At 44.4% G+C, this 24,246-nt stretch overlaps 1 non-coding gene across 1 annotated transcript; it reads right to left on the reverse strand.

The window, feature by feature from the left end:
• Positions 1 to 358: 358 nt before the first annotated feature.
• On the reverse strand, positions 359 to 461 carry LOC146400413 (U6 spliceosomal RNA). Its single transcript, XR_014813915.1, has one exon. It is a non-coding gene; the product is annotated as a U6 spliceosomal RNA (small nuclear RNA).
• Positions 462 to 24,246: the final 23,785 nt, after the last annotated feature.

Raw genomic sequence — 24,246 nt, forward strand, 5'->3', positions numbered from 1 at the left:
GGTCCAACTGCTTTCTGCTCTAAAGCCAGTGCTAGAGAGCAAAGGTAGAAAGGAAAGTTCGCTTTATTTCAGAGGCCAGCAACTAGGAGGGAAGGAAGTCGGGGAGGCCGACCTCGTGTCCAAAGACCAATTCTCCAATCAGTGGGCAAGAGCCTTTATAGACACAGGGAGGGGACTATATGCAGAATCAGCACGGTCAGCTCTGACTGTCAGCTTGACATTGGTCCTGAAGTGGTCCAATCAGCATCATCTTGATTGTTTTTTAAACAATTTTATTGGAGTATAGTTGACTTACAATGTTGTATTAGTTTCAGGGGTACAGCAAAGTGAACCAGTTATATGTATATTTAATATATATAAAAATATGGAACGCTTCATGAGTTTGCACATCATCCTTGCACAGGGGCCATGCTAATCTTTGCATCATTCCAGTTTTAGTAAATATGCTGCCAAATGAGCACCTGTTTTAAATACAGTTAATCTTCAGTCCCAGAGTTGGTTTGTTCCCATTTCTTTGAGGCCAGTTCTTGGAATTGTAGCAGTTTATGTCACAGCTACAGTCCACATGGGCATCATGTACATTTTCCACCTGATGGGGGTTTCAGTATCTATAAGACAGCTCACAGGATATGGCTCAGAATATTAGCTATAGCCCTTGAGAAGGAACTAAAAGTGCTTGACTTTGCTCCACAACTACAGGGTCATTATTTTGTCCTGTTTGACTGTTTTCCTTTGCCTCTGCATTTTCTCACTTCTCTGGTTAATTATTCTTCGACTACAGTTTTTCTGCAGATGAAAGGCGGACAGAAGACATGGGGAAGAAGGACCATAGGGTCCTGCTCCATTTCACTATGTCACCTGAACTCAGACCTGAGAACTAGATTAGGATTAAAGTACAGTGTCAGGACATGTAAAATAAGTGACAGTAAAGGTGGTTCAGTGGATCTCACTAATAAGTAACTCATTCTTCCCCTCCACCTCCTAGGGATGGTGGGGAAACTGAGCCAAAGCATTCTCCAGCACTGCTCTCTCCTGGAGTGTGCTGTGCATGACTGCTCCTAAGGAAACATGAAAAAGAGATGACAGATCTACTCAATGCTCACATTAGGTTTGCCCCCTCATCAGTTGAATGGAGAGAGAACGCTAGGAAGAGGGGCAGATTGGAAATGGGAGGAGGCAGAGAGAGTAGATCACTTCTGTTTTGGATGAGCTGAGTTATGCTTCTATAATAAATGAACCACAAAATCTCAGAGTCTTACCCCAACAAAGTTTTAGTTCTTACGCAATGTCTGCTGTGCATCTGACAACTCTCCAGAGCAGCTCCTTTCCAAGCAGCACATGAAAGCTGGTCACTTTCATCTTGTGGCTCTGTGGTTGCCCCACAACGTCCAGATTTCCAGGGGACTTCTAGATTGCCAGGGCAGTGGAAAAGAGAGCAGAGCTCACTGTCTTAACCCAGAAGTGACATTCACTTCTGTTCGCAGTCCATTGTGCAGAGCCAGTCATGTGACTTCCCCTAACTGCAAAGAGGGCTGTGAGGTGTTGTTTTCCATGTGCCCAGGAAGGAGGGCAGCTAGACATTAGTGAACATTAAGAATGCCCATCACCGGAGTTTCTGTCATGGCTCAGTAGTTAAAGAACCCGACTAGTATCCACGAGGATGAGGGTTCAATCCTTGGCCTCACTCAGTGGGTTAAGGATGTGGCGTTGCTGTGAGCTGCAGCATAGGTCACAGACGTGGCTCTGATCCCACGTTGCTGTGGCTGTGGCATAGGCTGGTGGCTGCAACTCTGATTCAACCCCTATCCTGGGAACTTCCATGTGCGCAGGTGCGTCCCTAAAAGGCAAAAAAAAAAAAAAAAAAAAAAAAAAAATGTCCATCACCTACAGGGACATGAAAAAATGCTCATCATTACTAATTATTGGAGAAATGCAAATCAAAATTATAGTGAGATGCCACCTCACACCAGTCATAATGGCCATCATTAACAAGCCTACAAATAATAAATCCTGGAGAGGTTGTGGAGAAAAGGGAATCTTCTTCCTACACTGTTGATGGGAATGTAAATTGGTGCAGCCACTATGGAGAACTGTATGGAAGTTTCTCGGAAAATTAAAAATAGAGTTTCCATAGGACCCAGCAATCCTACTCCTGGGTATATACCCAGACAAAATTATTATTTGAAAAGATAAATGCACCCCTATGCTCATAGTTGTACTGTTTACAATAGCCAAGATGTAGAAACAACCTAAATGTCTATGGATAGATGAATGGCTAAAGAAGATGTGGTACACACACACACACACACACACACACACACACACAAGAATATTACTTAACCATTAAAAAGAATGAAATAATGCCATTTGCAGCAACATGAATGGACCTAGAGATTATCATACTAAGCAAAAGTAAGTTAGAAAGAGAAAGACAAATACCAGAATTCCCATCGTGGCACACTAGAAACGAATCCAACTAAGAACCATGAGATTTTGGGTTTGATCCCAGGCCTTGCTCAGTGGGTTAAGGATCTGGCGTGGCCGTGAGCTGTGATGTAGTTCACTGACATGGCTCAGATCCTGTGTTGGTGCAGGCCAGCTGCTCTAGCTCCGATGTGACCCCTAGCCTGGGAACCTCCATACATCGTGAGTGCGGCCCAAAAAAAAAAAAAAAAAAAAAAAAAAGAGGAGACAGGAGATCATCACTAGATTTTCAGGGAAACAGGGAGGGGATGGAATGTGAAAGACGCTTAGGAAGGATTTGCTTTAGCTTTCCATCTTCAGGAAAAGATGTCTGTAGATCAGTTGTCAACTTTGGGTGTTCACTGGAATCACCTAAGAAGCTCAAAAATATGTACTATTGTCCTGCCACAGCCCTGAGATTGTGTTTTAGTTGGTGCGCCGTGCAGCCTGGGCATCAGGATTTTAAACTAGCTCTCCCAGATGATTCTCATGTGTGACTGAGGCTGCTGAGGTTTTCACTGGATTAGGAACAGGCTTCCTGTAGATTCCTAGGTCACAGCTTAGCCAGCGCTTCTTAGAGATGACTTTCAGGACACCCATTAAGTTAGGATCCTGGATGTATAGTCCTATAGCACTGTACGTATTTATTCACTTCTTCCACGTTTTTTTTTTTTTTTCCTTTTTTTCTTTTTAGGACTGCACCTGGAGCATATGCAAGTTCCCAGGCTAGGAGTCGAATTGCAGCTGCCAGCCTACACCAGAGCCATGGCAACAGTGGACTTGAGCCACATCTGTGACCTGTGCCCTAGCTTGTGGTAACACTGGTTCTTTAACCCACAGAGTGAAGCCCGGGATTGAACCTACATCCTCACAGAGAATGTCAGATCCTTATCCCACTGAGCCACGGAGGGAACTCCCACTTCTTCCACTTTTAATTTCTTATTTGATGCTTGTCTTCCTCACTAGATTGTAAGGCTGTAGCCACGGCCCCCTCTGTCCTGTTTACTGCCAAATCCCCAGCTGGCAGAGGGGACATTCCATAATGTTTCCAGAACAAATGCATCGATCAGACCATATGATGGATGGCAGGAGGGGACGCAGGCTGAAAGAACAGTGTAATGACTTGGGAGACTCTGCCCAGGCTGGCTCCGCCTGTCTGGCCGTGTGTGGGAGCCGCGTGGGTGCTCTGTGCCTCGCGAAGGAGAACTCACCCAAACAGCATTAATGTAAAAACCCATGTAATTGTCGCCGCCAGGCAAAGCTGACTGCGTTACGAGGTGATAACGATATTGAGCATTTCTTGTATCGTCAGGCATAGTTATTTTGTCTGTAGTTTAAAGTTGTTTGAAGTTCAAGATCACTTAATTATAAAATTCTGGTTTGTTTCCAAAGGAGTACAGGGACTAGGGGAAAAAAAAAAAAAAAAAAGGAGCCGTTTCGTGAGACTATGTGAAAGAATATAACTCCCTGAGGAAGCAGCAGAATCCACATATAAGTTTTTGTGCCTACCCTGGTAAGATAAACTGCTTATAGCAAGACATCTTGTATTGTTTCAGCCTTCATCCAACTGGGTGTATCCACAGCTCAACCTCTTCTATCCAGTTGCAGTGTGGTTAGGATGTGTGATGCGGGGCCATAGTTATATAATCCAGGGTTTGCAAACTTTATTTATAAATAGTTCATCTTTTGTGGGCTATACGGTCTCTGTTATAACAATGCAACTTCCCTGCTGTAACCCCAAACCAGCCATGGACAATACTTCAAAAATGAGTGTAGCTGTTGTATTACTTTGATGGCTGTGTAATAACTTAACCACAAACTTAGTGGCTTAAAACAGCAAACATTTATTATGTGCAGTCTCCATAGGTCAGGAGTCAGCTTAGCTGGGTCCTCTGCTCAGGGTCTCATAAGACTATAGTCAAGGCATCAGTAAGGGCTGCGGTGTCATCAGAGGCTTGGGAATCCTCTTCCAAGTTCATTTCCTTGCAGCTGTGTGACTCATGGCAGCTTACTAATGATAGACGAGTTTTCTGTCTCATCGAACTCATCTCAGCAGGGGCGTCAGAAAAGGCCTAGGCCATCTTTTAAGGGCTCACCTGATGAGGACAGGCCCACCAGGGTAGTCTTTTCTTGGTTACCTCAAAAATCAGCTGACTAAAGGCCTTAATTACATCTGTAAAATCCCTTCACCTTTGCTACCTAAGGTCACGTAACCATAGGAGTAATACAGATGCCATTCACCTTGAGGGGAGGAGAGATTTCACAGGGCATGTATATGCTAAGGGGTGGGAACATTGGGGGCCATCATAGAATTCGGTCTCCCACATCTGTGTTCAAATAAAACAACAAATGGACAAATATCAGGACATTTTTCATCTGTCACCAAAATAATTTTTAGATTATTTTTTTCAACCCTTAAAAAATGTAAAAACCATTTCTGTGGGCTGGGATAAAACAAAAACTCAGAAGCAAGGAACTGGCTGGGTAGGGCCTGTGGGCAATAGTTTGCCAACCCCTGATATAATCTGTAAAATGGAGCAAGAAAGCCCCGGTAGCTCAGTAAGACATGGTTCCTAGAACCAGGTGCTGGATCCAGAGGGCATGGCTTTGCAACATGTGGGAGCAGTGCTGGAGTTTCAGGGTGACCTGCTGGGGGTATAAGGCACTAGACCCCCTTTCCCTGAGCTTCCTCCTGTGACTTGGCAGGCACAAAGCCTGAACAGACCAAGGACCAGAGCCACTGCCCTAAGTGTGTGTCCCGTCTGAGGACACGGGGAAACTGAGAAGCTGGGCTCACCAAACACCCCACAGCCCCACATCTCCCAGTTGCTTTGTGGTGGGTCTCCTTTGTGCTTATTCATGCAAACTGTAGCTTCTTGGCATTTTCGTGTTCTAGTGCTTAGCTTATTTTCTTCTTCAGGCTCCCTGTTGAATCCTCTCTGGTGCTGCTACAGCTTCACATAGTCAGTCAAAGATCACCGCCCCCTTTAGTGTCACTGAAGTGGAATTCTGCTGAAGTGACATAGGAAACGATCACTGCCGTTCACATGACAAGACAGAATTGTAGTTTCAGATATCTGGATTGTACCTCTAGGCTATGTCTTTCGTTATTGTTCACACCCCCAATTTTTGTCTGCAGTAACAAAAAGCTTAACAATTGTGAAAATCATTCTCGTGCCAGAAGCTTGAGAGAATGCTAATAGTGTTATGTGAAACATGAGATGTTAGAATCGTGATATCCTGGTCTAGCCACGAAGGTACTTAACGAGTGTTTATAAGGTGCTTCCTACGTGCTAATAAGCCCTGTTCCAAGCATGATGCAAATATTAATGTATTTAATCCTCATACCAACCCTTTGAAGACAGTATTATTATTGATAAGGAAACAGAGGCAGAGAGTATAGCTAAGTCGTAACTTGACCAATATCTCCTGACTATTAAGTGGCTGAACTGGGATTTGAACCCCAGTAATTTCATTCCTGAGTCTGTTCTCTCAACCACTATCCTATGCTACGTTTCCAGCATACAATAATAATTTTAAAATGTTTCTGGAATATGCCGATGTCATTCACAATATACAAATAATTAATAAGATACTTTAATGAAAATACTGAAATGAGGGTGAAAGTTCTTGAAGGTGACATCCTGCCAGGTGATTGAAGTGGCCAATTAAATGACTATCTTCGCTCTAGTGTAAACCCCAGCAGGTCTGCTGATTAGCTTGTCACCATGTCATCCAATATTTCTAATGCCAGCTTTGAGATTCTTTTCCAATAATGCCAATATCAGAATCTCAGTGAGGATCAGTTGCGTGGTGCACATTTGCCACAAGTGTATTAATAATTCATCAGATTTTTTCAATTGATGTAGAAATTGTTATTGTAAAATTATTCAAAATTTGCTACATTTCTATAATACGAGTGAAGACACTGAAATAATCGTGTGATTTTATCAAAGACAAATTTGGTCCTATTCAAACATAAGATTTCTGATACAGATGCCTGTCCTCAGAAGAATACTAATAATGTTTCAGCCATCACAGCCTTGGTTTTTATCAGTTGAAAGAGTTCCATTGTCAAGACGTTTTCCAAAGACTCTAAATCAAAACAATGCCATTGCAATTTTCCGTGACACTTTTTTTCGAAATGGAAGGGCAGAATATTTCTCCATGTGATTTTTTGCATTTTAATCAGAATTGAAGAGAAAGATAAGGTGTGAAGGCTTTAATTCTAAAAATAAAAGAATTTCATAAGAAAATTGCTAATAATGTTGAACAGTCATTGTGATACGGATTTAGTGAAACTGATAAGGGAATAGGAATTAAATTACCTACCTTTAGAGGGGATATATTGAAAAACATTTTTTTTTTTTGCGTAATTTGGAGAAAACAACAAAAACTTGTTAAAAAGCCCCGAAAAGAATAATCTGAAGAAAGTATGGAATAGTTTCTAGGATATTTTTTTGTTTTCTGTTACTATGAAGACTTTTCAAAATGAGATGCTTATTTTAAATTATTACTTGGATACTTGTTTGCTGAGTAGACGAAAACAAAATGCTCCAGAAACATGTGCATAGAAAAACATATTAACATTACAAGAGTTCACACCACCTGCTATGGCTCCTGTTCATCAGATCATTTTTGTTAACAACTTTTGGGAATTACTAAAGTAACGGATATAAAGTCTCTTGATAATCCGCATGAATTCCTCAGACTTTTCCAGATATATTTGAAAAGATAAAGAATAAATTCTAACTTCACCAGTTGAATTCTACAAATGAATATAACAATGGAGAATCTTGTCATCAGCTTCAACAGGGATGATGAAAATGACAAAGATTGTATTAACCTACCTGTAATATTTTGCAGAATTTTGTAGTCATTCCTGTGGACGTTTATTCTTGTCAATAAAAGGTGACTGGTTAAATGCATAACTTACACAATTGAACTTTTCTAATTGTTGAGCCTTTTTAAGAATAAATTCACAAACAAAAAGCATGATTTGTCAGAACATGAACTCCGACTTGGGGCTTGTTGTAAATATGGTCACCGTGAATGTTCTGAACGGGAAAGAATGAAGCCAAGGAGGAGTCACAGTGGATGGAAATGCAAGAAAAATGAAGTGTGGGGGATTTGAGGATTAACGGGCCTTTTTTTCCATCTAGAAGAAAAATGTAGCAGACATAAGATGATTCCTGATAAGGTAATAAACACTTACGATAACAAAATTCTAAATACTTCAGCTAGAAAACTACTGAGCACCAGGAAAAGAGCTATTAGGCATTGTTAAAGCAATTGATCGCTTCCATCATTATTTGTATGGCTGGAATTTCACAGTCAGAACAGATCATTCTGCATTATGAGGCCTGCTGAAACTCACAGATTTGGAGGGACAAATTGGCTGGATGCTTGCAAAACTGTAAGGCTGTCATTTCCGAATTGGGTATTGACAGAGAGTAAAAAAAAAATCATAATGCACGTGCATTATCTAGGCATCCTGTGTTGGAATAATGCTTGTAAATTTGACATTAGGCATGAAGAAAAGAAACAAATAGTCTAAAAGATCTGGTGGTTAGTGTTTTGGAACAAGCAAGAGTTTCTGGCTGGGAGGGTGGAAAACACTCCTATTTCCTGAATAGAAAGTTATGAAGTGGTTCATTCATTTGTCCAACAAATATTTATTGAGTGTGTGCTATGTGCCAGGCACCGTTCCAGGAATGAGGCACGCACTAGTGAAAACGATGAATCATAGGGCTGAGAGTCCAGCAAAGCCCCAGAAAGTGAGATACAAATATTATTGTGGGAAAGCTGGATTGACTCTGTAAAAAAGAAATATAAGCTTTTTGAACTGTAGGTATTGCCACTTTTAAGTCCTACTGGAGGTCATGTAAATACAGGTCAAAGTCCTGATTAAAATCACTTTTGCATAGAAGCTATATTTGACTGAGTGACACAGGTTATGCCAGGGAATTGCATGTGCTTCTTTTTAAAAATGTAACATTTAACTCTTGCACAATCCCAGAATTCTGTTCATCTACATTTTTTTGTTTGGTTTTTGGTTGTGCCCATGGCATGAGGAAGTTCAGGGGCCAGGGATCAAATCCACACCACAGCAGCGACCTGAACCACTGCAGTAACAGATCCTTAACCCTCTGTGCCACCTGAGAACTCCACGTTCATTTAATTTTTTAAGAGAATTTTAGGCTGTTTTACTGATTAACCAGATTAAAACTGATTTGCAAAAAAGCAGATTTAGTATATAACCTAGAAAAGTTCCAACTTTGAAGAAAACACAAACTCCATACAGTTCCGCTTCGTACTTTCTTATAGTTAAGTGTTCCCAAAGACTCCACACATTTTAAAAAGATTTCTGGAGTTCCTTTCGTGGCTCAGTGGTTAACGAACCCAACTAGCATCCATGAGGATGCGGGTTTGATCCCTGGCCTCGCTCAGTGGGTTAAGGATATGGTGTTGCCACGAGCTGTGGTATAGGTTGCAGACACGGCTCAGATCTGCTGTTGCTGTGGCTGTGGTGTAGGGTGGTGGCTGCAGCTCCAATTCGACCCCTAGCCTAGGAACCTCCATATGCCTGGGGTGTGGCCCTAAAAAGACAAAAAATAAATAAATAAATAATAAATAAATAAATAAAAAGATTTCTAATGTACTGAATTTTAGATATTTGCATTATTTCTCAGATGCACCAGGAAAACATTCTGATAGTTTTCTGTAAAAGACTGGTCCTGAAAAGCAAATACAAATTTCCAAGTATTTCATACAGTACGTGGCATATAAGAACTCATTTAATATTTAGAGACAAAAACAAATAAATTGGGTATGAGAAGTTAGCATTACAATAATTAGGTAGTAGGGTCAGATCCAGTTTTATGAAATCTGAAGGTGGTACAATTCAGGGGTCCCTCTTTAAAAGAAAGAATACAAAATCACAGATAAAATTAGGCATGAGAGTGAATATTTAGAATGAGAAAATAAATCGCTATAAATTATAATACTTAAAATTACAACAATTACAACAAGCTTTTTAAAAATACTTTATTTTGGCTTCCACCAAAATGTTTTATTTCAGTATATTTAATCAATAATCTACAAAAATATAAAAAATGAATCTGAAATGCAGGCATCCAAGAGAGGAACGCATTTTTTAAGAAGGCTGCTGTGTTGTATTGAGCTACATAATTGTGAGATCCGATTATTCATATTACATGTAGTAATTTATGAATTTTGTCATCGGAACACTTGTTCTGCAGGCCATTTTGCTGTGTTGGTGGCAGATTTGCATGCCGTTTCATCTGGAGCTGCCAGACTTCATCGGGACAAGATGTATCAGATGCAGTAAGGCTGATCCAGTACACCCTGGGATCCTTAAGACAAGTGACCTCACACACATGTCCTCACTACATGTTATAACACTATAAGCTTGTACCCTACAAACCCAGGAATTCTATTAAGTTCTGTTTAACACAATTCCCATCCAAAAATTGAACTAATCTATGTTGTGTTTATAATCATATATACTGCATTTTTGAGCATATGTCTAACAGAATGGAACTCGTGTTCTGACTAGGAATTGCTGCGAGCTGAATCCCACACTCACAGTACACATGTCTGACAATTAGATGAACTTTCCACATTGGCTATATTTTAAATCTTGTTTTTCTGCCATTAACGTTAACGCAGTCTACCTGCTCTGAATGCTATAGGACAGGTTCATATTGCAATTCTACCCCTGACCCTGGCCTTTCATATCCTGACCCTAGGTGAGCCAGCTCAGTGAGAGTGCAGATGCAAAGGGGTCAAGTGGACTTCTAATAAACATAGTTTATTCATCTGTCTCTAGACTTGGGGCCAATGTTTGAGTTTCGTAGCATTCGGCTGGCTGCCTGTGAGTGGCACCAACTGGTGCAGGACTAGCTCCCTTCCCCAGACCTTCTCATCAGCCAAGAGAACTTTACCAGCAGGTCCACACCTAATGTGGACTCCAATTTGCACAATAGCACAGTAAAAGGCATCCTTCAAGGCCTTTTGGTTTGTGGTTTATCAATAAAGGGAAATCAGAGCTTGTAGCACCTTGGAAATGGAGGCAGCCTTCCTGCAAAGATTGTACCCATAACCTTGACAAAGACTCATGCAAGAGAAGGAAGCTGTTAGAAGGGCTGTCATCCTGAATCACCCGCACCCTGGCACTACTGTCATGCCCCCAAACCTTTGGCCCAGACCTGCCAGTTCTCTCCTTATCAGAGATGGATCCTACCATCCATTTTTCCAGTCCCTGACTGGGGTCCTGTTCCATCCTGAATGCACAGCCTGGACGTTAGAAAACTGTCACCCAGTTATCTAAACCACCCAGAGACTCTGCTGGCTCACTCAACCAACCTCCAGCTCCATCCAGAACAGATGAGCCTGAGTTCCCTGCCCTCCTGGACACTGAGATCAAACGGTGCCTGTTCCCTTTCCTATGGAAAGCATGACTGAGCTTACCTCCCTTGTCTTTCTTGCTGGGCACTGTTGAGGTTGCATAATCTCTGGTGTCAAGATTGGGTGGGTTGGAGTTCCCGCCGTGGCTCAGTGGTTAATGAACCAGGATAGCATCCATGAGGATGTGGGTTCTATCCCTGGCCTCGCTCACTAGGCTAAGGATTTGGCGTTGCTGTGGGCTGTGGTATAGGTCACAGACGCAGCTCAGATCCTGGCTGGCTGCTACAGCTCCGATTAGACCCCTAGCCTGGAAACCTCCATATGCTGTGAGTGTGGCCCTAAAAAGACAAAAAAAAAGATTGGGTGGGTTGCCGTGGGCTTCCTGGCAGATCCCCTGGGAATGCTCCTCACACCCAACCTGGAGGCTGGGGCCTCAGGAAGATGACACAGAGCACTTGGACTGAGGCTTTACCTTCTTGATGTCTGTATGGACAAGTACAAGCACATGCACAGCACGGGGGCACTGAGGCTAGAGAGGAGCCACTGCCCAGGGGCCGGGGACTGAGGCTGGGCCCAGAGCCATGGAAGCAATGTCCCCTGGGAGCTGTGATGGTGCTGGCAGTACCCTCCTGGTCCCCAAGAGGTTCTGGTGGGAGTGACAGCAGCAGAAAACCTGGAGATATCCAGAACTCCTGTTTTTTGTGGTTCCTGTGATTACACGTGATCTGCGTACCTGTCTTACTCACAGTTCAAAACTGGACTTTTGAATACATCTGTTATACATACACACTACTTGAAAAAAAGTGCTGAGACTCTCAGATTCATGCTTCAGTGCCTGACAAGAAGCAACTGGTGCCACTTTCTCAAGACTTTCCCCATCACTCCACCTGGATTCCAGGGAACAGGTGTGTTCTCCAGCTGCATACTAGCCTTCTCTCACGTGTCCTTCTCCTCTGCCTGGGGTACACTTTGTCCCCTTCTTCATCTGGCCAGTCCTTCTTCTTTCAAAACACTCCTCATCTATCATCTCTTCAAGAAAGCCTCTTCCGACAGCTCCAAAGTCTGGATTAGGTCCCAGCCTACATGCTCCTGTGACAGCCCTGCCTGCCTCTGCTGTGACACTTCACCCTCTGCCTTTCTAGGCTGGCTGCCCACCCATATGAGTTCCCCAAAACTCTGTAGCATCTTGAAGAGAGGAATGACATCGTTTATCTTTATATTCCAATGCCTGGTGCCCTGTAAATATGCAGGAAATGTTTGTTGAATGAATGAATGGGATTTATTCACTTTTAGGGCATCAAACCATTTGAGACCCCAGTGATCTCAAAGTCATCACTATATTCTGCAGAAACTGATTGAATACCAATCCATTGCCATTGCTTCAAGTTTTAAAGAAAGATCTTTTGAAAATATGATATGCAGCTGTAAAAGAACAAAACTGAATTTACAAGCCACACATAAATATCAGTCTCATTATTTTATAATCATCCTTCGTTAAGTGACTAAGAAAATTTGAAATGATTGAGTTGCATTCAGATTTGAACACATGCTTCGAGAATCATAACTTTGCTTAGTATAAGACGAATAGTTTCAATAGAAAATGTTGGGAAGAATCAGGCTGGCCTGGAGATTTACAAACTGGAGTTAATTTCATTTCTATCCTGGCTTTACTTGGGGTGTTCTTAGGTCCTAATCTTCAAATTCTTTTAATGAAATCTATACCTGTGTCCTTGGAGACTGTCATTGGTGAGATAAACTTACCATACACAGAAGACTCTATGGAACCTATTCAGTTCCACAGAATTTTCTGAATACTTGCTACACAATACAACCATTAATTAAGATAAGGTTACGGAGTCTGGATATTTGTTTACAGTATTTTTTGTTTTCTCTTCCTTCATTTTTTAATTCAACAAACATTCTAAAACTTTCAAATAAATTCAGAAGGCACTGCTCTATATGCCATGGAAGGAAAAAAAAAAAATCAATGTGTTCCCGATTTCAGAAAAATTGTGGTATAGTTTGGGAGATAAAATCCATGGGTATAACATGTTTCACGTTAACACTGAGGTTGAAAAGCAACAGGAACTAATAATATAAGAAACATCCTGTGACTAAGCACCATCCCTCTCCTAGCTTTCTCTGGCTTTTGAGGTTCACCCTCCCTGGCTTTCAAGGTTCATCCTCACAGCAGGCCACATCGTGCTAGCAAGCCAGAGGTTTCAGACCCAGGCTGGTGTTTGGAAACAGGAGCAAGTTACTGGCTTCAGCAGCTTTTCCTGTACCCAGTATGAGTAGAATTATTGCGAAGAGTCAATGTGGAAAAGCATGTAGAAGTGGTGCTAGAAAACTCAATTCCCATTTCCTTTCTTGCTCTTTGCCTCAAGCCTTGTGCAGGAGGAAAGACGCCCTGTGTGCCTCCCTCTCTGCTCCTCCCTTGGGGGAGGGAAGCGCCATCCGTGGGGTGAGGGGGTAATAGCGCCAGAGGAGCAGAACCACTCTGACAGGTGTGCAGGGAGCAGGCCGAGAGAAGCTGCAGTCCTGACTCCCCAGTGGAGGTCTGCAGGGACTTTTCCTTGTGTCCTCTGATCAGGACTGAGAGCTGAAAACTAGAGGAACCAAGAACAGGTCCCAACACATGAAGCAAGGTCCCAACAGCCCAGGGGCCCTCCATTTGCAAGTGGCCACGGCACATCAGCCCTGACACAGTCAGCCACCAGCCACAGCCCTGGAGGACAGCACAGGGCCAGGTGGAAGGGTGAGAGAAAGGGTGGCCAGAATTTTCAGTCTGTAGAATGTGGCACTGGTGATGAAATTTCTGCGCTTCTCTGTGGGCGAAGGAAGGGGACCCTCACCCACCCCCAAGCCAACCTAGGGGGCAGGGGGTTTCGAGAGACTCTTGTAGAGACTGGCAGGGTCTGCACCAAGTTAAGAGGGGCATCTCCTGCCTGGATGAGCTGTCACTGCCGCCCTGGAGCTGTTGCTGGGGCGGAACAGGGTGTGTTGAAGGGGTCTTTGGGGAACCTGAAGGTGAGGGTTGAATTCGAACCTGGAAATGAGTGCTGCTCTCTTGGCAAAGTAGGAAGTGTCATGCGTAAACCTGGGAGGGAAGGAGGAAGGCAAACCCACTCGCACACCAAGGCCCCCTGGAGCAGGACCACGACGTGTTCCCTGCGGCTCCCAGGAAGGGGCGGAAGTTAGAGAAGGGGTCCCTGGGGGCTTCTGGGTCCAGCCAGGTCATGTCTTACTCAGAGCACTGGCAGAAGGCATGGATTCCTGGTGGGAACAGGAGTCACAACTGGCTTTTGAGAGTTCTAGAGACAGAGGGGCTGGGGTGAAGCTGAACAGCACCCCAAGAAAGCCACTTCCATCGTCTAGACAGGAAATTACTATATAAAACCAGACCAGATCAGAATGAGGTCTGAGAGCTTCTCTGTGATGGCACCCCGCCTTGCCCACTGGAGAAGCCAGCTTTGTGGGGGAGGGAGTGGAAACGTACCAGAAAAATCCTCATCCTGCACCTGCGCTGGAAGAAAGGGCAAGGGGATGGGATGTACAACACCCTTGAGATAGCCTGAAACTGAGCTGGACTTTGAGTGATCAAAAAGGATTGTAGAGGAGTTCCTGTCATGGTGCAGTGGTTAACGAATCCGACTAGGAACCATGAGGTTGCGGGTTTGATCCCTGGCCTTGCTCAGTGGGTTAAGGATCTGGCGTTGCCGTGAGCTGTGGTGTGGGTTGCAGACGCGGCTCAGATCCTGTGTTGCTGTGGCATAGGCTGGTGGCTACAGCTCCAATTCGACCCCTAGCCTGGGAACCTCCATATGCTGCGGGAGAGGCTCTAGAAAAGGCAAAAAAAAAAAAAGAAAAAAAAAGGATTGTAGATGATAAAGTCTGCCCAAGATGTCACTGAAGAACAAGGAATGGGATTTGCTGTACCAGCACAGTTGGAAGGAATGATGGGAAGAAATGAAATGGTTTCATATTTACACCACCACTGAGAGTCCTTCACAAATTCCTGGCCCACCCAGGGACGCACATGAGCAGAGATGCTCATCCTCCAAAAATTAGACTCAGAGCTCATCTGCACACATGGCACTGGTGTGTCTCTTCCTCAGCCCATCCCACCAGCTTCTCAGAATATGACTCCCTACAACCCAAGCAGGAATGAGAACCTCCCGTTTAGAAAGATGAGGGCTTAGATCGAATTAAATTAAGTATAAAAGGGCTGCTTGCATAGTGTCTGGAGCCAGAATCCTGTGTCCTCTTGGTTAATGTTTTCAACCTCAGCTTCTCCACCTATAAAATGAGGGTGATTAAAAAGTGTGCCTTTGAAAATTCTTTGGGGTTGTTTTGAAAAGAAAATGAGCTTATGATTCTGAGGCATTTTAAAAAGTACCTGGCATGCAGTAAGCATTATATATGATAAAAATAAAGTAATGGGATGTTTCTTGCCTGTTCAAATTTATGATGTAAAAATTAGGCTTCCAACTTCCAGTTTCCGGTTTGACCTGTAGGAGCTTAGAAGTCGCCACTCCATACTGATAACAAGTCAAAAACTAAACAAACTGGAAATTAACAACTCTTCTTAGTTCTGTCAGAGAAGTGAGGCCACAGGGCAAGCCATTATCCCCAAAACTCGAGACAGGTAGGCAGATTTGGAGAATCACATCTGACCAGAGCAGGAACCCGCAAACAGACTTTTGCAAGAAATTAAGTAACGTGCATTTAGTAAGTGGCCCAGGTTCATTTCAACCTAGGCTGTCTCCACGTAACACTTTCATTCATGCAGTGAAACTTTATTATGTGCATAAGTGCCAAGCTCTCTGATACAAAGTAGGTTACGATGGTGATGCTCTTACTTTACCTGTGTGGTTGGTGACCTTGATGTCTGTCTGGGGAAATCCTGGAGAGGCTGTGTTTGGGAAGACAGATCCCCTGGATAAACAAGAAAAGCAAGTGGGGATACTGGCCGCGTGTTTCTGCCACTTGTACTGGTGAGGGTGGCCTGATGCGCAGGGCTGCAAATGCACAAACTGATGTCCTTGGACGCGAGGCTTCTTCCTTCCACTGGTCTCACCCAACCTAAACCGCATGGCTGTAATGGGGAAGATGAGCGTCTGCCCTGACGGAGCCAAGATAACCTTGAAGGGAATAAATGATCGTGCATATTGATCGATCAATTTGAGTGTATATTGATTCCTGGTCGCTGGTGCCTGGGATTCTTTAGCTCATATCATAGGTGGTAAGGGTTACTTATAAATAAGGCTACAGCTCACTTAAAAAAAATAAATAAATAAACCCTCCTTAGGGAATCTTTTTATTTTCGTTTATAAATACTCAGTTGATGGAGAATGCAGTGTGACCTGTGGCTTCATGGTTATTGATTTACAGGCTTAACTAACAGAGCTTCAAAATCTACAGGGGACCACAGAGACAATCCTGAGCAGAGAGCAGACATGATTCCCTTTTGGAAAATGGATAATGCAAAGAGGAATTCTTCTAATGGGGATGTCTATTGGAAAGGAGCCCTGTTGACTTTTTCTTCTTGAAGCAGGGGGATTCTTCTTGGAAGCATCTGCCTCCCTCTAAAATGGATCAAGTGCAAAAACTAGGATCAAGGGTGATTGTGATAGACCTGGGATTCTGTTTCTATTTCTTCTCAATGATCCACAGTTGTTAAGTCACTTGTATTTATTTAATGTCTCAAAATATCCTTCTAAGGTCGTGCTTCTCTTTTTCCATCACCGTCATGCCATGAGGGAGACAGAGAAGTTACATGCTTGGCAGTCTGAGAGCAGAATGAGGCTCAGAGTCCATTGGTGGATTCCAGGGGAATGGATAGTAATATTGCAGTTGGAAGATCCATTCATCTGTCTATCCATCCATCCATCTTTTCATCCTTTATATATTTACTGAGTAGCAGGCATTGTGTTTCATCCTTTATACATTTACTGAGTAGCAGATACAAAGATAAATAAAACACAAGTCCCTGGCTCAGGAGCTCACAGTCTTGGAGGGAAAAAGGGAAGACTGCTGTGCAAGCAAATGTAGACAGCCTCATCATCCGAACTTAATCTTCAGAGTGTTGGATTGCATATATTCAGATAAGGTATATTTCAGTATCCTCTATTGTTTTAACTTGTGTCCCCATCCCACCCAAAACCCCCAATCAGTTTCTCCAGAAATGTCTCAGAACACCTGCAAATACATGCACAGCTATCCAGTAAAGATTTCTGGTTTATGTATAAAGCATCTTAAGCACCAGTCATCTAATTTTTTTAGCACTTGATGAACTCCTTGTGGTTCTGTGCAGTATACATTGATATGGACAAACACGGGGTAGGAATCATGTTTTACTTCTGCTGCAAAGGACTTAGTGCTTCCCATTCAAATTTTGGCCATCAGTCCACCATATGTGGTCTTTCTCTAAATTTGAAAGATATTATGCCATACCCAGTGAAGCATTCCAGAACCAATAACATTTTCAAAATGTTTCTGCATCAGTTGGATAAAGAGGGTAGAGCAGGAATATCCTGCACTCACTTTCAGTCGTGGAGACACCAACATTACAACTATGTGTATAGAACAGCCATCTCTGAGAGCAACCTGAGACGAGCAGGACAGATTTTCTACAGCCAAGGATATAAAGAAAAGGCCAGGAGTTCCCACTGTGGTGCAGCAGAAACTCATCCGACTAGTATCCATGAGGATGTGGGTTCGATCCCTGGCCTTGCTCAGTGGGTTGGGTATCCGGCATTGCCGTGAGCTGTGGTATAGGTCGCAGACGTGGCTCGGCTCCCGTGTTGCTGTGGCTGTGGTATAGGCCAAAAGCTACAGCTCTGACTTGATCTCTAGCCTGGGAACTTCTGTATGCCACGGGTGTGGCCCTAAAAAGCAAAAACAAACAACAACAACAACAAAACCCACATTGAGATGAGAAGGAGTCTAGGGCAGAGTCTCAGTCTAGTCAGAACCCACACCCCCAGTACCGTGGCCATAAGCAGAAGGGGTATTACAACCTTGCGGTTTCCCCCTGAAGATCGAGGGGTCTGAGCTCTACATCAAGACCCCAAGCCTGGGGGATCTGCCCTGGAGAGATGAACCCCTATAACATCTGGCTTTGAAAATCAGCAGGACTTAGAGCTGGGAGAGCTGGAAGGCTGTGCGAAACAGATTCTGCTCTTGAAGGGCTCACGCACACTCACCCCAAGTCCCATCCCGTTCCAGAGGCAGCAGCTTGAAAGGTACCTGTGTCGTACAAAAAAGACATTCATTAGTTAATTTTAGGGCATGTACTGGAGGGGCAGGTATCTAGTGGAACTTTCGCCAGAGATGGACGTGCTAGCAAGAATATTTTCTTTCTTTCCTCCCTCCCTCTTTTTTTCTTTCTCTCTCTCTCTCTCTTTTTGTTCTTTTTAGGGCCCCACCCATGGCATATGGCCAGGGATTGAACCCACGTCCTCATGGATACTAGTTGGGTTTGTTACCGCTGAGCCACAACGAGAACTCCTGCATTTTCCTTTTACTCTCCTTCCACCCAGCTGGCCTTGTGCTGGCAGATGCCCTTTCTGTTGCTCTCCATCAGCCTTGATAACACTGTGTGCTTTGTCCCAGTGTTCCCCGAGGAGCCATCCTGTCCAACCTGCCCACCCCAGCTGGCCCCTATGAACACCTCCTGCCTCATGCCACATGGCAGGCAGCTCTGGCTGACAATGGTGTCCCTACAAAGTGGTCTCTGTACCTGTCCAGCCCCACATACTAGCACGCCACAACAGTTGTGGCTGAGCCTGGCAGTTAGTCATGCCAGGGGCCAGTCCTGCGTATCAGCACTCCTGCAGCAGTCGCAGCCCAACCACAACAGGAGGGCACACAAAGCCCACGCAGGGGACACCCCCAGAGCACCTGGCTCTGGAGGCCAAAGGGATTGCACCCTTGAACCCCAGAGGATACCTTCTATGTAGGGTCATTTTTTCAAGACCAGAAGACATTGCACATATACCTAATATATCGAAACAAATTCAGAGAAGCAAAAGGAGGAGACAGAGGAATACCTCCTGAGAGAGAACAGTTGATGTATGACCACAGGGCACTCCACTCCCTTTTGCCTGCATTTCCGTGCAGCCTAAATATGCAGATTTATTATGATGGGTTCCTGATTTATTTATTTATTTATTTTATCAGTTGTAAGGTGAGCCATTATTTTGTTTGTTTGTTTATTTATTTGCTTTTTAGGGCCGCAGCCACAGCATATGGAGGTTCGCAGGCTAGGGGTCCAATCAGAGCTACAGCTGCTGGCCTACACCACAGCCACAGCAACGCCAGATCTGAGCCGCGTCTGCGACCTACACCACAACTCACAGCAATGCCGCATCTCCAACCTACTGAGCAAGGCCAGGGATCGAACCTGCATCCTCGTGGATGCTAGTCAGATTCGTCAACCGCTGAGCCTTGACGGGAACTCCCGGGTTCCTGATTTAGATCTATCTTATGGGTGAACATTTTTGCACATCCTTACAGCAAATGTTCATATGGGAGTTTCTTTCATGCCTCAGCGGTTAACAAACCCAACTAGGATCCATGAGGATGCGAGTTCAATCCCTGGCCTTGCTCAGTGGGTTAAGGATCTGGCGTTGCTGTGAGCTGTGGTGTAGGTTGCAGATATGGCTCAGATCCTGCATTGCTGTGGCTGTGGTGTAGGCCAGCAGCTGTAGCTCCGATTCAACTCCTAGCCTAGGAACATCCATGGGCTGGAGGTGCGGCCCTAAAAAGCAAAAAGAAAAAAAGGTTAACGAGTCCTCAGATAGTAAGGACTGATGTCCTCTCAAGATGGGTGGGTATTAGTCAATATGGTCCCACAGAGGAGTGTGATGAACTCTGACTGGGAAGGTCAGGGAACTCTGCTCCAAAGGGAAGAGGATAAAGGAAGAGCTATAGGGGAGTTCCTGTCGTGGCGCAGTGGTTAACGAATCCGACTAGGAACCATGAGGTTGCAGGTTTCATCCCTGCCCTTGCTCAGTGGGTTAAGGATCTGGCACTGCTGTGAGCTGTGGTGTAGGTTGCAGACGTGGCTCGGATCCCGCGTTGCTGTGGCTCTGGCGTAGGCTCGGATCCCGCGTTGCTGTGGCTCTGGCGTAGGCTGGTGGCTGCAGCTCCAATTCGACCCCTAGCCTGGGAACCTCCCTATGCCGCAGGAGCGGCCCAAGAAATGGCAAAAAGACAAAAAAAAAAAAAAAAAAAAGGAAGAGCTATAGGATGACAGTGCGACACAGGTCAGGTGGAGAGTCTAGTGGAGGGCATTTTAGGCAGAGAGAAAAACAGGTACGAAGTGAGGGAAGCAAAAACACATAAACACCCCCAAACCAAACGAAACCAATCCAGCATACTGTGTTCAAGTATATGAAAATATGTCCCTATTGCTGAAGTATGAGGAACCAGGAAAATGAGGCTGGAGAAAGTGGCACAAGTCTGAGCAGGAAAGGCTTTGTTAGGACTTTATTCTGGAAGACAGGAGACCATAACGGAACACCTTTAAGCAAGAGAGCGTTAGCATCCCATCTGAAGCCTCGAAAAATACTCTGGCAACCAAACAGAAACAGAATCTGAGGACAGAGATCCGTAGCCAGAGGTGACAGGGATCGGAGCAAGGGCAATCCCAGAGATGATGATAAAGAGGATGGGACCACTGCGGGGAGACGGAGAGATGGGGTTAGGAGGGGTTAGCCATCTCTGCGATGGAGAGGGCAGCTCTTTTTATCTCAGTGTCAGAGATTAAGAAGTTAAGATCAAGGCTGTGTCTTTTTCATTTAGTCTCTCCCCAAATGAAACCTAACACAGTTGTTCCTGGCAGATACCCAATACATGGTAATTGGATAAATTCCATGGTTTAGCCAACACATCATGAGGGAGGCACTAAGGAACTCATTCAAATAATGCATCTCTGAGTGAGTTAATAAATGAAAGTCTACTTTCTTGCTAGGGTCTGTTGGTCTTCCATAGCATCTGGGTTCTTTCTCTCTCTCTCTTTTTTTTTTTTTTTTTTTTTTTTTTTGGTCTTTTTGTCCTTTCTAGGGCCGCACCCACGGCATATGGAGGTTCCCAGGCTAGGGGTCTAATCAGAGCTAGAACTGCCATCCTATGCCAGAGCCACAGCAATGCAGGATCTGAGCCTCGTCTGTGACCCACACCACAGCTCACGGTAACGCCAGATCCTTAACCCACTGAGCGAGGCCAGGGATGGAACCTGCAACGTCATGGTTCCTAGTCGGATTTGTTAACCACGCGCCCTGATGGGAACTCCCGGGTTCTCTTTTTAATTTTTACCACCCTCCCCATCACATGGAACCCACAAGTCTCATTGAAATATTGCAGTGTCCTCCGAATTGGTCCTGCAGCCTCTCTTCTCCTGGCTTCTCGTCCCAAAGCCAGTCTGCTCTTCGAATGGGATCCCCTGATGTTCAGCCCAGGATTTTCCTGACCTCGGCTGAGCCTCTGCCACGCAACTTTTTTCGTCATTTCTCTCTCTCTGTGGAAATAATGATCCCTCTTCATCCACCTCACGCAAATGTTGGACAGATTGATTAGTTAACGTGCAAAAATTGCTTGGAGGATGAAAAGTGCCGATTATTATTATTATTATTATTATGTTGTCTGAGAGAAATCATCTGGCTTTTAAAGGGAACTGTGGAATGGTCACTGTCATTTCATTTGAATGCTCTGCATCTCACAGGTGGAATATTTATTTACCAATAGAAAAAAATATATATGTACACGTTGAGTAGCCCCCCTGGAGCTTGTTCATCTGCTTTTGAAAGACGTGACCAAACTGCCACCATGGAATGTAATCGGGGCCACTTGGTTAAGATTGCCTAGGCAGCTCTCACAAGGGGTTTGCCATGTGACCCAGAGGCACCAATGCTTTGCCTTTTGTCAGTCACATGTCACCTCAAATGCTACTGACCTCAACCTAAATCATATACAGGGTCTCAGAGATGTGTGTGTGTGTGTGTGTGTGTGTGTGTTTTCTTCCAGAACACTTTGAACTCACAAGCTTTTACCTCAGCCAGGAGTGAATAATCTCTCCTCAGGGGCATCTTTTTTCATTGGATTGTGTCTATTCTGAGGTGATTTTTATGCATATACCTCAGAAAGTCCAGTACTAAAGTAACAAACACCAAGTGAGTTTTGTTTGTTTCTTTTCTTTTTCAGGTTGGGGCTTGATATAAACTCAGGGAAAGTTGTAAGAAAACTTTAAATTTTATTTAAACAACAGGGGAAAAAACCCTTAATTTGAAGTGTGAGAATATAGAATTGATAATTGATGCTGGTGGCTTGATATTCCAAGCTTGATTTGCTGCTCCTTTTCCTCAGCAACTTGGGCTTTTAGCGTGATTTATGCCTAAACTTTTAGAGTAAAATTTATGAACTGCATTAAGTGCTAAGGAAAAAGCATAAAAATCAGTAATTTGAAAGTCTAGAGAAGCAGAGTGCTGTGTACAAATAGGCTAGAGGGAAATAATAGGCTGATGGATGCATCGGAGAAAAGCAAATGGCTTTCTGACATCAAGGAACCACAGTTTGGGGAAATTCTTTAATTACTATCTAATTGGCTGGATGAGATAGTGCTGCTAAAGATACATGAAATCAAAGAGTCTCATTTTAAAGTAAAACATCCTTGGGTAAGGAAATGGTGAAATAGATGGCAGAGTTTCCTGAAGGTGGACAACTGGACCAGATTAGAAAATCAGAGAAGCCCCGTTTTAGGTCTTCACCCAGCAAGTGGCAGAAGTGAGACCTGAGGCGTTCCCATTGTGGCTCAGAGGCGAACCTGACATAGTGTCTGTGAGGATGCAGGTTCGATCCCTGACCTCGCTCAGTGGGTTAAGGAGCATTGCCACAAGCTGTGGTGTAAGTCATAGATGTGGCTCGGATCCAGTGTTGCTGTGGCTGTGGTGTAGGCTGGCAGCTGTAGCTCTGATTTGCTCCCCAGCCTGGGAACTTCCATATGCTGCGAGTGTGGCCTGAAAAAGAAAAAGAAAAAAAAAAGTGACACTTTAGGAGCCAGAGTGGGTTCTGTGGGGCCATGATCTATCTTCTAAACCTTGTCGCTGAGGCTTCAGATGCACTAACCAGGTGGGGGGGGGGGGGGTCTGGCTGAGCAGGACTCTGGAACCATCTTCCCAAGATAGTGAATGTCACGTGTAGCTGAAATCACTCTTTGGGGGCCTGGTCATTCTGCACCTTTGTTCTTGCCTTTTCCCATGTGTGCTCCTCTTTCTCCCATTGTTCCATGTCCCAAGATTCATCCTCTGCCAGTGTGTGGTCCCCTAGGCATGTCGCCATACTCTAGCCTCTTCTCTTTATTAGAGAGCGGTTGCTCCAGACACACTGACCTATACCCTCTTTGCCATCCAAGGGCGCTGTCAGGAGGAGCAGAGGCTGGGCACACAGTGTGGATGGTGCTGAGCTAGGAGTTTCCTGTCTGCCCTCTCACAGCCCTGTGGGCTGGATACCACTTTCCCTTCTCACTAATGAGGAAACTGAGGCTCAGAGACAATAAGGGGCTCACCTATGGTTCACAGTAAGTTTCAGAGTCTCACATATTCTTTTTCCCCCCTCAGAGTTTCTTTTTCTTTTTTCTTTTTGTCTTTTTAGGGCCACACCCACGGCATATGGAGGTTCCCAGGTCAAAGTGGAGCCATAGCCGCTGGCCTACACCACAGCCACAGCAACGCCAGATCTGAGCCACATCTGCAGTATACACCAGAGCTCACGGCAACACCAGATCCTTAACCCACTGAGCAAGGCCAGGGATCGAACCTGCATCCTCCTGGATGCTAGTCAGATTCGTTTCCGCTGAGCCACGACGGGAACTCCCCCTCGGTGTCTCTTGATCCTTCCATCCGTTCCTGCAGCACCTAGATTCCCTGCCATCATGCACATTCTTGACTTCTGGAAAGGGTTTTGCAGGAACTGGTCAGGGGTTCTCAGGGCATAAACAACCTTGATGCCTCAGGGCCCAGTCCTGCCTGGCTAGGTGGAGATTCTCTGGGTGTATTAGTTAAGGTTCTCCAGACACAACCTAGAATGGATTTATAAGGAGATCCTGCTGAATAGCATTGAGAACTATGTCTAGATACTCATGTCGCAACAGAAGAAAGGGTGGGGGAAAAAACTGTAACTGCAATGTATACATCTAAGGATGACCTGACCCCCTTGCTGTACAGTGGGAAAATAAAAAAAAAAAAAAAAAAAAAAAAAAGGTTCTCCAGAGAAACAAAACCAATAGGATATAGAGATAGACAGACAGACAGACAGACAGACAGACAGATAGATAGGTAGGTGATAGATAGA

Source organism: Sus scrofa, chromosome 8, assembly GCF_054392235.1.
Source record: "Sus scrofa isolate SSC_HxYL_T2T_F1_AM1 chromosome 8, Sscrofa_HxYL_maternal_Yorkshire_Landrace_v2.0, whole genome shotgun sequence".
In the NCBI taxonomy this organism is placed as follows: Eukaryota; Metazoa; Chordata; class Mammalia; order Artiodactyla; family Suidae; genus Sus; species Sus scrofa.